Here is a 14,621-nt window from a genome sequence, read left to right on the forward strand (position 1 = left end):
GGGGTTAAAAAAAAAAGTATGTTTTCAGCTCCACCTCCCCCGTAAAACCCCGGGGACCGCCACCTTCCTGGGCAGTAATATGTAAAATGACCTTTCAGCCCCGGGGATCTGCACCCCTCAGGGCTTTTTAATGTTGGGAGGGGGTCGCACGGCCCCCCTCCTGGAGCCCTTGATGGCCATGAAGACCACCACCTTCCAGGGCCGGCTCCTGCAGTGTCTCGGGGTGCCTATCCCCGGGAAACTGCTGTTTGCTATGGTAGGGCGGGAGCGTCACGGTTCCCACTTTACCACAGCAAACCGCTTTTCTATTTGAAAGAGAGAGCAAGTTAATCTGCTCTCTCTTTCAAGTAGGAAAGCAGATTGCTTTTCGTTAGAGAGAGCAGCATGTATGTTGCTCTCTCTGACAAAGCAATGCCAGCTCTCGAAGGATGCGTGGGGGCATTGGGGCTAAAAAAAAACAGTTCTTTTTGAGAACTAACTTTTCTGGTGAAAAAAAGAGCTATATTTTTATGATAGTATGTGAAACTTTCAGGGTTTTTTTTGTTGACCAGTTGTACTCTCTATGCATGAGCAGTCTCGTTTCCAAGCCCATGTTTGTTTCTTTTTCTTTAAGTTCGCCAAGCAAAGTTGTCCTCATTTTAGGTATTAAATTTGCCGCTTTGTTTTCTCGGGCTGTGTGTGTAATCCGCTGCTATACATTTGTAATATATTAATAATCATATTGCCGAGGCGGCAAACGTTGATTAAATTTTTTTATACCTGGTACTTTGATTTTACCCTCCGCCTATCTTGTTTGTGATTGATGAGATGTCCTGCCACAGACACCATGGTGTTTGTCCTTGGCCTCCGATGTTATCAGGCTTGGTCACACGCATACCTAAAAACTAATTTGAAGCACGTAAGCCACAGCCATTACAACGAGTGTCCGTCACCAGAAAGCCATTATCATGCTTATGCCTTTATCATGGGTGGTAAATGCATATGGCTAACGACATACTCGTGCTCCCATCATTATCATCGCAGGTTCTTCGCCCACTCAGTGCTTCGGGCACCTCTAACTCAGTGGCCAAAGAGGCCACGCATGTAGTAGTAGGCCCCTTGTTCGGTACTTTGGGAACAACTCTAAAATGGCGTACAACACGTGTGCACCGTCTTTTTTATACATAGGGTCAAGTGTGTAGTAATGGATGCACTGGATGGGTGTGGTGTGGGTGTATACGAGCCATGAGAGAGTGTGTGTCGATCTGACAACTAGACCTGCAACTAAGAAATCACTACAATGGAAATCTGGGCTTTGTACTGTTGTTGTGTTTTCCTGGTAGCATAAGCACAGTAGGCTGTACTAACGTATTCAGTCTTGATTCATTTACTACCTCCCCCAGGGGTTTTTAAATGTTGGGAGAGGGGTCAATAATTGTGCTGACTTTTCTTCTTTAGTGTGCAGTACTATATTGTTTTAAAAAATATATAAGTCTTCAAACTATCTTTACTCCTACGATGTACGGCCGATATTTCCGTAATTGATTTTAGTAATATACGCTTGTTTGAAGTTTTAAAAAACTATTTTCAGGATTATCCCAGATAAAGTCTTCTCTTGATATGTACATTAAATACATAAATATATGTTTTTGAACAATTAAAATCTTTCGCGCCGTACGTGTATGGGGCGCCGTATATGATGTCACGCAGTATAATTATTATTTTATTATTTTAAACGCAGGGTACGCGTTTTGGGCGAAAAAGAAAAAAACACGAAGCCCGCCTTATTGTTAATTAGCCTCTGGGGGGGGCATATCCCTGGGGCAATTTGTTTTTTCATAATGGGGGGCCTAGAAGGTCTCCCCTGCGTGGGGATCGCTACCCCCGGATCTTTAACTATATGTATGCGGGGGGCTCATGGCCCCCCAGAGTTCCGGGGACTGCCTCCTCCTCCACTCGAGCCACCCCCAGGGCCTCTTTTTATTTAAAAAAACTGTGCAAAGGGTTGTAAATGTGGTATTTTGCTTTTGTTTCTGTCTTGTAGAGGATCCAGGGTAAATATAACAGATTTTTTGTACAGCCACTACTTTTCTGCCTGTTACCATAGTAACAGTTCATGGATCACTTGCGTGAGTTCAGAGGTTAGAAGTTCATCACAATATGTTAGTCGTAGAAGAAGTCAGGGGAAAAGTTTTGGTAGGGATTCCTTCTTGTTCGGGGAGTATTAGGGTAACGTGCTCCAAGCTGGACTCTATGAAGTTTAATGTTCATTGGCTGTAAAGTATTGAAAGTAGAAGTTTTAGCAGTCATTCCTTGCTCGTCTGTGGAACAACATGGATATTTTATTGGCTAAAGTGTTCCGAGCACAAGTTTGCTCCTTATTGGGTGGGAACAGTTTACTGTTGTCAGTGATATTGTGATGCATTTTCCAAAGGAGTATGGGGAAGAAAGTAGTAGAGGGCAGGTTAGGAACACTATTAACTCTGTACAGTGCCAATAAGGTGGTGGAGAGGAATTATGAGGGAAACAATTTTTTTTATATGTTTCAAGGGCCATTTATATAATTGCCGTGTGGTGTATAAATCACGGTGGAAAAATGACAGTGTCTTGCGCTGTTTTCTTTTATCAAGCTTGTAGGTGACATACTTCTTAGTAGTACTATTTACTTATAATGTGGTGTTTACTTTCCTGATGGGGAGGTGTGGTTGCGCAGCAAAAAATTCAGTCTAGGTTTGGAACAGTTTTTAATAAGCAAATACAAATAAACTTTCTTCAGAAACTGTCGCTGTATATATGAAAGGGATGACAATTAAAAATGGAATTTCATAAAATATCAGTTAAGCGTGGCTATATACTTCTTATTTGTGCTACAGTTTGTAAAAGTGTTGCCCCACATTCTTGTTGATGTAAGAGGGCATCAGTTACTTTTAGATAAAGTAGAATAGAAGTGCTACAACAAACACTCCCGCACTACATTATCTCAGATCAAGAGAACAAGTAAAAGAGTTAAATATAAATTATTTCATATTACATAGAAATGCATGCATTATTATTTTTCAAATGTGTATTCTGTACAATTCAGAAACGTGCTGTCGTAGTGTTTACAGGTTGCAGACTGTTCCGCTAATAAATCACATACTCACCAAAGAATATATAGAATGGTACTCTTATAATATGTAGTACAGGTCGTATATATTCTTTAGGGAGAAGGTGAATAGGAATCACAAATAAGAATAGAAATTAGAAAATAACATTCAGAAATGTAGGGTTTATTAAATATTTAAAGTAACAAAGTATGCATGATAGCTATATTTTAATATACATAAAAATATCTGGTCACGTACTTATAAATATTTGATAATTATATTACAGATGGCGCTGAAAAATCTCCCATTCCTCTTCTGTAGCAATAGGACAATCTATTATAATATAACGATTGATACCATTGTTACAGTAAAAAGAAAAGGAAAATGCAGTTATGCATTTAACAGAGCATCCATAATGAAATACTGTCGAGCGGTAATTATTTATGGAACTCCCTTTCTCCGGGAGGTGAAAACATTTGATCTTCATGGCAACGGGTCATAAACTCCTCTGAGATCATGACGGTGAGAATAATAATATGTATATATTCTCACAGCATATGATCACAAGGGGAAAATAGACTGAAAGCCGCAAGCCGGTAACGTTGCTTACTTATCGTTACTGTTTGTGACGATGGATTGTGAATTCCACTAAGATCACCAAGACTGTTAATGGTATAATATTCATATTAACAGTATGTGATCTCTAGGGGAAAAGACAATAACAAGTGTAACATTGTGACGTTCATTCTAAATGTGTAGGGTTTGTGTCGACCGGTCAGCAACACCTCTCGAGCAAAGTACAGTATCAATATTATAATATAAAAAGTCACTATATATAAGGTGAAAGGAGACAGAAAAGGAGCAATATTTGTTATAATCTATCTGTTTCTAAAAACAAGCTGCTGACGTTACAGATAAAAAACAAAAAACATGCAATAACATTTTATTCTACATATAAATGTTTAAATATTGACCAATAGCCACAATTTATAACTAAGTACTATGCCTATGCCATATTGAAACAACTCCGGAATATGTTTGTTGACGTAAAAAGAGAATCCGATGCTGGAGAACGGAACCTGCAACAGAGATTGACGATTCAGAAATAACTCGCGAAAATGAAACTAATTAAACAGTAGGTGTGGTTTATATAGTTTTTTGTTGTTTAGTAGTCTATGGAAGGAAGCTGTGGCTCCACCTATTTAGATGGCATGTTTTGCAGTTTACATGTGCTCACGTTTTAACAGTTTTTCTTCTGCACTTGTTCGGAAAAGTTACAAACTGTGAAGCTGTAAAGGTTTCGATTTTGATAGTAACTCGTATAAGGTATTATTATCTACATACGTTGGAGAGTTTAAAAAGTGTTACTCAGTAAAATGTGTTCTTTGCATTTTCATGATTAAAAGCATGTAAATAGAAGACGTATAAATATTTGCTATTTTTATGGTTCTTAATTTAAAAAAATGCTAGCATTTGTAAATTGTACTCCTACCCTCGGAAAGGTGTGCTGGTGCTTGGGGCTTTGGGAAGGTTAATAAATAATAAATATCCTTTTCTATGCACCTACAAACTTGGCTTTTACACTTTCAATTGCCCAGTCTGTATCTTTACACTTCCTCCAAACATTTTGGTACAGCTATTTTAGTATTGTAGTGAGCCATTCAGCAGTATGTGTTTATGTATACACTGTTCTAAAAGTGAAGCTGCTATACATTTTGCCAGACACTCTTCTTCGAAAATTGTAATAATTCAGCCAGTACCCAAGTAGTCATGGTGCAAAGTGGGCCTTAGGGCATGGACTGCTTCAAACTCCTATACACTATGGATGCCCTCTTCTATGTCTTTTATAGCTTTTATTATCCAGTCTATATTCTTACACTTCCAGCAAACTCTTTGTGATTGCTGATTCAGTATTGTAGTGAGCTATTCAGCAGAATGCCCTTATGTATGCACTGTGCTAAAAATGAAGCTCTTTTAAATTCAGACAGACACTCTCCTTGCAGAACTGTAATTATCCAGTCAGTACTCAAGTAATCATGGTGCAAAGTAGGCCTTAGGCCATGTACTGCTTTAAACCTGTATAGACTATGCATGCAGTCTTCTGTGTAGCTGCACATTTGTTTTTTATACATTCCATTTCCCAGTCTGTATCATTAGACTTTCACAATCACTCTCACTCTACTGTTTCAATATTGTAGTGAGCCATTCAGCAGTATTTCCTTATATATGTACTGTGGTAAAACTGAAGCTCTTATAAATCCAGGCATGCACTCTATTTGCAGAACTGTAATCATGCAGTCAGTACCCAAGTAATTATGGAGCAAAGTGGGCCTTAGTATATGGACTGCTTCAAACACATATTTACTATGCATGTACTGTTCTATGCACCTACAAATTTAGCTTTTATATTTTGAATTTCTCAGTCTTTATCTTTACACTTCCACCAAGCACTCTGTCATTCCTGTTATATATTTATAGTGACTCATTGATCAGTGTGTAGTAATCCATTCACTATATTCAAACAGTAATCAGCAGATGTACAATAAGTGGTACATTCCCAGAGATATGCCAGTTATTGTCCACAGTGATACCACCACAATGGATGCACCGTATTTACAATGTGGTGTATTGTAGAGCAAAAACGGCACAGATATGTGATGTATTTGTGTTGTGAAGGTGGTGCATTGCTTGACTTGCGTTCCAAGCGCAACGCCGCTCCAGCAATTCTCTTGGGGTTCTATGCTCACAATGCTGTGTCAATCCTTACACCTGCTTCAAGCAGGTGCAGGGTTGTGACGTAGCATAGACCTAAAAGTGACTGAATGAAATCTTTTCGGAGGCATTCCTATGCCAGAACACCTCTACTCCCTCCCCACCCCTCTCTGCACAGGAAAGCCTCTTTCTGGCGCAGGGCTTTAGAATGTGATGCACCTTCCATATGCATGACATTATAAATATCAGACACCACCGCTGCATCACAAAAGTAACGGAAAAGATGTGTATAAGGGGGACAAGCGGGTTGTAAATCCGCTCCTAACACATACAAATTCACCCAGGCATTTTTACTAGCAGTGCAAATTGAAGTATAGACTTGTAACATATTTATATGGATATGTTACATTGAAGTGCTTCGGAGGTACCACAGTATACTATAGGTAAACAACTAATACATTTATGCTGTAGCACTCCCTTATAGTTTTGCACTTTCACATTCACCTTACACTACTAATTCTTTCATTCATTTATGCACTACACATTCATTCTGACAAACTTTTACACACTAATATAGAAATATAGTTCTTGCTTAAGCGAGTGGAGGTAGTTCTGAAAATAACTGTTTTTTTTTCTTTTTAGTTTTCTATTTTTTTTGTATTTGTTCAGCAAAGTTTTAGATTTTTTTTTAAACCAAAAAATGAAACTGGAAACAAAAAAAACTGTGGAACAGGAACAAAAAAGAAAAAAAAATATTATTGTTTTGGGCAACGGTGCTCTTCTTTCCTTTTCACAATGAGGTCAATAGACCGCTCACCATAACAAAGGAGTTCTCTGCAAAATGTACAATGAATTGTAAATTCCGCAAACTGAGGCACAATAATAGGATGCCGACTGCGCGGAGGAGGTGGTGGTGCAGTTGAGGTAGTAGGAACTGCAGGTTGAGGGTTCTCCTGGAACCTTTGTGTTGCCATCCTTGCATAATTATGTGGATGCAAATTTTTGACATGGCGAACCATTGAGGCTGTCCCAAAAGAGTACTTTTTAGTGGGGTCACCCCTGGAAAGTGTAACCTCACAGATCTTGCACGTTACTTTCGGCGCATTCACCTTTTTCTGTCCCTCCGGATATGAAAAAATCTTCCAAATGAAAGCTTTTTTTCTCTTTTTCTCAGATGGTTCAGTAACAAAATCTTCCTCAGAGGAATGTACTGATGAACTCTCAAAAAGAGCAGCCATTGTAGAGTTTGGTTCTAAAAGACTACAGCTCCACAGAATAGATGTTTCTCCTGGAAAAGTCCAAGGAGGATGATCAAAATGAGACGGGTCTTTCAACAGTTGGAATAGGAAGTATTATGAACCAATCAAAACTGTAGTGCTTTAAACCTGTATAGACTATGCATGCATCCTTCTATGTAGCTGCACATTTGTTTTTTATACATTCCATTTCCCAGTCTGTATCATTAGACTTTCACAATCACTCTCACTCTACTGTTTCAATATTGTAGTGAGCCATTCAGCAGTATTTCCTTATATATGTACTGTGGTAAAACTGAAGCTCTTATAAATTCAGTCATGCACTCTCTTTGCAGAACTAATTTCATGCAGTCAGTACCCAAGTAATTATGGAGCAAAGTAGGCCTTAGTATATGGTCTGCTTCAAACACCTATTTACTATGCATGTACTGTTCTATGCACCTACAAATTTAGCTTTTCTATTTTGAATTCCTCAGTCTTTATATTTACACTTCCACCAAACACTCTGTCATTCCTGTAATAGTTTTGTAGTGACTCATTGATCAGTGTGTAGTAATCCATTCACTACATTCAAACAGTAATCAGCAGATGTACAATAAGTGGTACATTCCCAGCAGAGATATGCCAGTTATTGTCCACAGTGATATCACCACAATGGATGCACCGTATTTACAATGTGGTGTATTATAGAGCAAAAACGGCACAGATATGTGATGTATTTGTGTTGTGAAGGTGGTGCATTGCTTGACTTGCAATCCAAGCGCAACGCAGCTCCAGCAATGCTTTTGGGGTTCTATGCTCACAATGCTGTGTCAATCCTTACACCTGTTTCAAGCAGGTGCGGGTTTTGACGTAGCATAGACCTAAAAGTGACTGAATTAAATCTTATAGATTTCACTCAGTCACTTTTAGGAGGCGTTCCTATGCCAGAAAACCTCCACTCCCTGCCCCCCCTCTCTGCACAGGAAAGCCTCTTTCTGGCACAGGGCTTTAGAATGTGATGCACCTTCCATATGCATGACATTGTAAATATCAGACACCATGACACATCTTTTGCACCACCGCTGCATCACAAAAGTAACAGAAAATATGTGTAAAAGAGGCACAAGGGGGTTGTAAATCCGCTCCTAACACATACAAATTCACCCAGGCATTTTTACTAGCAGTGCAAATTGAAGCATAGACTTGTAACATATTTATATGAATATGTTACATTGAAGTGCTTCGGAGGTACCACAGTATACTATAGGTAATCACCTTATACATTTATGCTGTTGCACTCCCTTATAGTTTTGCACTTTCACATTCACCATACACTACTCATTATTTCATTCATTTATGCACTACACATTCATTCTGACAAACTTTTACACACTAATATAGAAATATAGTTCTTTCTTAAGCCAGTGGAGGTAGTTCTGAAAAGAACAGATTTTTTTTTCTTTTTAGTTTTTTTTTTTTTGTATTTGTTCAGCAAGTTTTTAGTTTTTTTTTTTAAACCAAAAAAATGAAACTGGAAAGAAAAAAACTGTGGAACAGGAACAAAAAAGAAAAAAAAATATTATTGTTTTGGGCAACAGTGCTCTTCTTTCCTTTTCACAATGAGGTCAATAGACTGCTCACCGTAACAAAGGAGTTCTCTGCAAAATGTACAATGAATTGTAAGATCCGCAAACTGAGGCACAATAATAGGATGCCGACTGCTCGGAGGAGGTGGTGGTGCAGCTGAGGTAGTAGGAACTGCAGGTTGAGGGTTCTCCTGGAACCTTTGTGTTGCCATCCTTGCATAATTATGTGGATGCAAATTTTTGACATGGCGAACCATTGAGGCTGTCCCGAAAGAGTACTTTTTAGTGGGGTCACCCCTGGAAAGTGTAACCTCACAGATCTTGCATGTTACTTTTGGCGCATTCACCTTTTTCGGTCCCTCGGATATGAAAAAAAATTCCAAATGAAAGCTTTTTTCTCTTTTTCCGAGATAGCTCAGAAACAAAATCTTCCTCGGAGGAATGTACTGATGAACTCTCAAAAAGAGCAGCCATTGTAGAGTTTGGTTCTAAAAGCCTACAGCTCCACAGAATAGATGTTTCTCCTGGGAAAGTCCAAGGAGGATGATCAAAATGAGAGGGGTCTTTCAACAGTTGGAATAGGAAGTATTATGAACCAATCAAAACTCTCCTTTTATGGTCACATGATTTTGCGTATGCTTACAGTGCTCTTACTGTGCTCTTACGGTGCTCTTAAGATGCGAGTACGTACGACGTACCTCTGCGATTTGCGTAATTGCTTTTAAAAGTAATAATCACTTATTTCATGATTGTCCTAGATAATGTCTTCCCTTAATATGTACATTAAATACATAAATATATGTTTTTGAACAATAAGAAACGTTCGCGCCGTACGCCTACGGGGCGCCGTACATGACGTCACGCAGAAGCGTTGATAAGACACGCAAGGTCAAAGTGTATCCGTAAAGAGTGCACGGCTACGCGTAGAGGACCATTTACAGTACAAATTGTGGTGCGATCACTGTACGCGTATGGTGCGATTACCAAAAAAATATGGAAAAGGAATTATACAGAATTTAATTGGAAAAAATTGGAGAAAAAAAATCTTTCTAAAAAAAATGTGGGATTTAGTTTTGTTATTATTTTACATTAAGAATATGAAATATAATTTAAAAAATAAAATAAATATAAATATTCATAATAAAAATGTAAGCAATTAGTATAAAAAGAAAGAAATATAATAATTTTTACATTGAAAAATTATCATTTACAAAACCTTTGAAATTCACTGAAAAAAACATGAGCTTCAGCCACGTTATAGTTAGGAATTAGCATTTAACCCCTTCGCTGTTGATGACGAGCTCAGCTCGTCATCAGCCACAGGTGGCATGTGCTGATGACGAGCTGAGCTCGTCATGTAACGCTGTATTTTTAAAAATGCCGATCAGCGCAAAAATCACCGCAGCAGCGATGCGGTTAAAAAACCTTAGAAATTCACTGAATAATCCATAGGTTTCACACATGTTATAGTTAGCTGGACATTTCACTCATATAAAACCATTGAAATTCCCCCGTTATAGTTAGTTCAGCTAACTATAACTTGCGCGCCCGCAATGCACTGCTGATGACGTCACATACTACATCACTCATGACATGGTCAGTGACATCACTCATGACATCACTGATGACATCTCAAATGACATCACTCATGACATTAAGTGATACACATTACATAAACATGAAATCTAGGGCACAGAACTAGAACAAGTTACATAAGGAATGGACGATCTTGAGGAATATTCGCAAGTGACAGACATTATTCTTTGAGATGTACTGATGAGTTTGGAAGTCTATGATCAGCTTGGACTCCCTTTGTCTTAATTTGAGGACCCTATTGCCTCCCCTTGGGTTCTTAACGATTTGTTCAAGGATGATGTAACTGAGATCCTTGACATTGGGGAAATGGTTCTCCCTAAAATGGCGTGCAACAGGGTATTTGGGGTCAAAATTGGTGATGGCCCGAATGTGCTCCAAAATTAGTTTCTTTGCCATGCACGTGGTACTCCCAATGTACCACCCGTTGCACGTGCATATTATGGCATATATGACGAATGTTGAACTACACATGAGAAATTGGGTAATGTTGTTGGTGATCCCATTGTTGTAAATCTGTTTGCAACTCTTACTGTGTGTACAAGCTTTGTAGTGGCCGCAAGGGTAAAAACCTTCAAGGCCCTGCATGTTGGGGCGGCGGCAGGGTAAGACGTGATGTCACTGTGCACAAGCATGTCCCTGATGTTTCTACCTCTCCAATAAGTGATACGGGGTCTGTTTGGGATTCTGTCTCCAATCACGTTATCAGTCATGAGTACCCCCCAGTTCTTGGTGATGATCCTCTTGATTGCCTGTGCATCAGCGCTGTACGTGAGTGTGAGCCTGGTAGTGCCATTATCCTTTTCAATGTTAGAGGGTTTGTCAGCAGTGGTTTGTGATCTTTCTATCTTTTCTGAAAAAATTAAGAGCAGTTTTCAGCACCCAATTCGGATAGCCACTTTCCCTGAATCTTTCCAAAATGACCTTGCTTTCCAACAAGTATAGTTGGTTGGTGTTGCAGTTCTGTTTTGCCCTCAGCAGTTCCCCGTATGGAATACTCCATTGAAGGGTATTGGGGTGACTGCTGAGGGCATACAGAATACTGTTGCCAGCAGTGGACTTGCGGTGGAGAGAAGTATGGACCTTGTTGTCCTTGATCTCCAGCTTGATGTTGCGATCATTCTGATTCAGTTTCCTAATGAAGCTGTCAGCTTCATCAGTGGATAATTTCCATACAATCAACAAATCGTCGATGTAGCGAAGCCACACCGGCACGTTCATGAAGTCCTGATGGAATGTGGGATCAGAACGTATGCTCTCCTCCCAGATTCCCATGAAAAGATTTGCGAAGCTGGGAGTGAAGCTTGATCCCATGGCTGTGCCGTTCACCTGACGGAACAGAGTACAGTTAAACAAAAAAATATTGTTCGCCAAACAGTACTCCGTCATGTCAAGCAACATCTGTGTGTGTTGGCGGAATCTGATGTGTCTAGTCCCTAGGAACTGTCTGCATGCAGCTAACCCTTGTTGGTGGTCATTAATGGTGTATAGGCTTTGTACATCAAGAGTGATCAACATAGAGTCTACATCCCATTCTAGTTTTTCTATCCTGTTCAGGAAATTATTGGTGTCCTACACATAACTGTCTAGGTTGGTCACAAACTCCCTAAGGAAATGATCAATGTATTTTGACACGTGTTCCGACACACTCCCTCGTGATGATACTTTGGGTCTACCGGGTGGTCTAGTGGAATCCTTGTGTACCTTCGGTAAGAGGTATAGAACTGGGAGAACCGGGTAGTCACGTTTGAGGTAACAAAATTCCTCCCAGGTGAGAATCCCCTTATCTTTCCACTCAAGTAAGAGTTCCAAAATTGTAGTGATGCTGGTGTTGTACCTTTCAAAACTGACCGGTTCGTAGAACATGCAATCTGTCAGTTGTCTATTAGCCTCTTCTAAGTATTGTTCCCGGTCAAGAATCACGATGTTCCCTCCCTTATCAGCTGGGCGGATAACAATCCTGTCATTCTCCATCAGGGTTTTGAGGGCCTGTCTCTGAAGGTTAAATTGGAGTCACCCTTGTGTTTGAACTTGTTTTGCTTGTGTCTATGCTCATTTAAGGTCTTACTCACACATTCGTGGAAGGTGCCTATGCTGTCGTGTGGTAGTGTGGGTATGAAGGTGGGTTTGGGTCTAAATTCTGTGTCTGCAGCAGCATCTGTAATGATGTCTAATACTGTTAGTAGTTGTGTCGGGGTTGCAATGGAGCCCTCCCTTTCCTCACTGTTGGCCAATTCTACCACAGTACTGAGAATCTTAGTGTCCCTTATATCAAAACCATAAACATTATTGACAACGTTACCATTTTCATCCATGATACATGCACTGTCCTTCCGTTTATGCCACTTCCTAAGCTTAAGCTTACAAATGTATCTGAAAAGATCAATGCAATTGTCAGTGTAATTGGAGGGGTAGGAAGGGCAAAACGACAAGCCAAGACATAGGGTTCTTTTTTCAATGATGTTCATACTTCTCTTAGATAAGTTAATAATAGTCCTGTTCACCATTTTATCATCCATCAATATGCTCTTCTGGCGCATGCTCTGTTGGTTCCCATTGCGCCGCGACCCCTGCCTCTTTTGCCACCGTTGTCTGAGTCTCGTTCTTCGATTTCTACGCGGCCCCTTCTACGTCCTCTCTGCCCCGTTGTCTTGGGCATTGGTGTCTCCCTCGTAGTTTGACGACTCCTCCTCAGGGTCCGGTACTGGTCTAAAAAAGTGACTTGTGTTTTTTACTGGTTCGTGCCAGTGTCTCATTAACCCAGAGACATCTGATTCACTTTCGCTTGTAGTTGCCACTTCATTGACACGATTGGCTCATGAATCGTTCAAGGTCACATTTTCAGAAGTGTCTTGTTTGTAGAGATGGCCATACTGATGACTTTCATAGTCCCCTTAATCTCAGTTAAGTTGTCTTTCTTGCCGTGCTTTGATATCTTCTTCGTGTTTGACCAATCTTTCTTTGATGGTATTAAGTGCTTTATCCAAATTGTCATTATCCGTGCATTCTTCTATTAGCTCATTGATCTCCTTGATAATGTTCTCACGATCTATCCAGGCGTATTTAATGAGGATTTCTAGCATCCTCCTGGAACTTGATGCAGAATTGGCTGACCACTCCTCCAGCATCAGGGGATTTGGTTTTTCGTATGTCGGTGTGGTGAATATTCTGAGGCACAAACAAAAAGAATCCTACACACAGTGGACAAGGGGAATGTCGACCACGAGTGTGGGGACATTCAGTGTTTTGTAAAATACCCCTCACACACCAACAGGCCCCTTGGTGTCATGCTTCATCATTGGGGCCTTCGCACCCCTCTAACGGGATGCGGCGTGCTGCGACCTACGACTACGCGGGAGCACTGGTAGTAGAGACTATGTGTATATTCTGAGGCCCCTGGGTGCCATGTTTTGGTCTACATAGTGCTGTAAGGACGTTGCCTCCCACCACTTGGTGATTTCAGTTCTTTTAAGTTTCTCATACTTCTTCAGATTCTCATCAAAGTGCTGTGTTTGCGTTGGAAAATATTGAAAGATTAGTTCCATGCTGTGTTTAAATTGTTAGCAACTGAATGAAATGTTGAATATATCTTTTCTATGTTTGTGTCTGTGACGATTAGGCAGTCTTTTTTCTATGTCTATAGCCATTGTTTCACATGGTCAAAATCACATGATAAACTGAACATTAAAAAAATTAGATAAAATTAGATAAATAGACCTTAGAGCAATGTAACGCACATGTGATCAAGGCCGCAGGACGGTGGCCGAAACAAGTCATATGGACTTTTGAATCTAAAAAATAAAGAAACATGTCATAACGGAGTCTGTGCCTGACCTATTTTGTTGATTGCAAATTCGGGATTTTCGGATGTTTGAAGCGGAAGGCGGCTGATTCCGCATCGCAGACCCCTTCCTCACTACATTTGGGTGAATATAACTCAGGACAGCTGATCCTGTGGAGATTCCGTGAAGGAGAGCAATGAGTTATCGCCCCCTTATCCCCCCCTGTCAAGACCGAGCAAGCATAGCAGCAGCTGAGGCAGAGGTGCATTACAAGTTGGAGGACCTGTGGAACACGTTGCAGCCTGGTGGTAAGTCTGCTACCGCAGTGTTAGAGACAGTTCAGGGGAGCTGTGCAAATGCGCTGGTAAAGAGCACAGGTAGCACACACCGTATTGCGCAGACAATCATATTTTACATCATGTCCATAGAGGTGGCTGCCAATGTGCTCTTTGACAATCTACAGGATGTTCAAAGCAATGATAGATTTGGGGGCCCAAGTCACACAGCAGCCAATAGTGACCATAAAGAGCTACCGAAATCGTTAGAAAGATACATGAAACACTTACTGACTAAATGGTAGGAAGGTAAATCACTGCAGAAATATCAAGAAGCAGGATGTGTTCCCCATGGACTCAGAGTCATACT

Source organism: Lissotriton vulgaris, chromosome 1_1 (assembly GCF_964263255.1).
Source record: "Lissotriton vulgaris chromosome 1_1, aLisVul1.2, whole genome shotgun sequence".
Lineage (NCBI taxonomy): Eukaryota > Metazoa > Chordata > Amphibia > Caudata > Salamandridae > Lissotriton > Lissotriton vulgaris.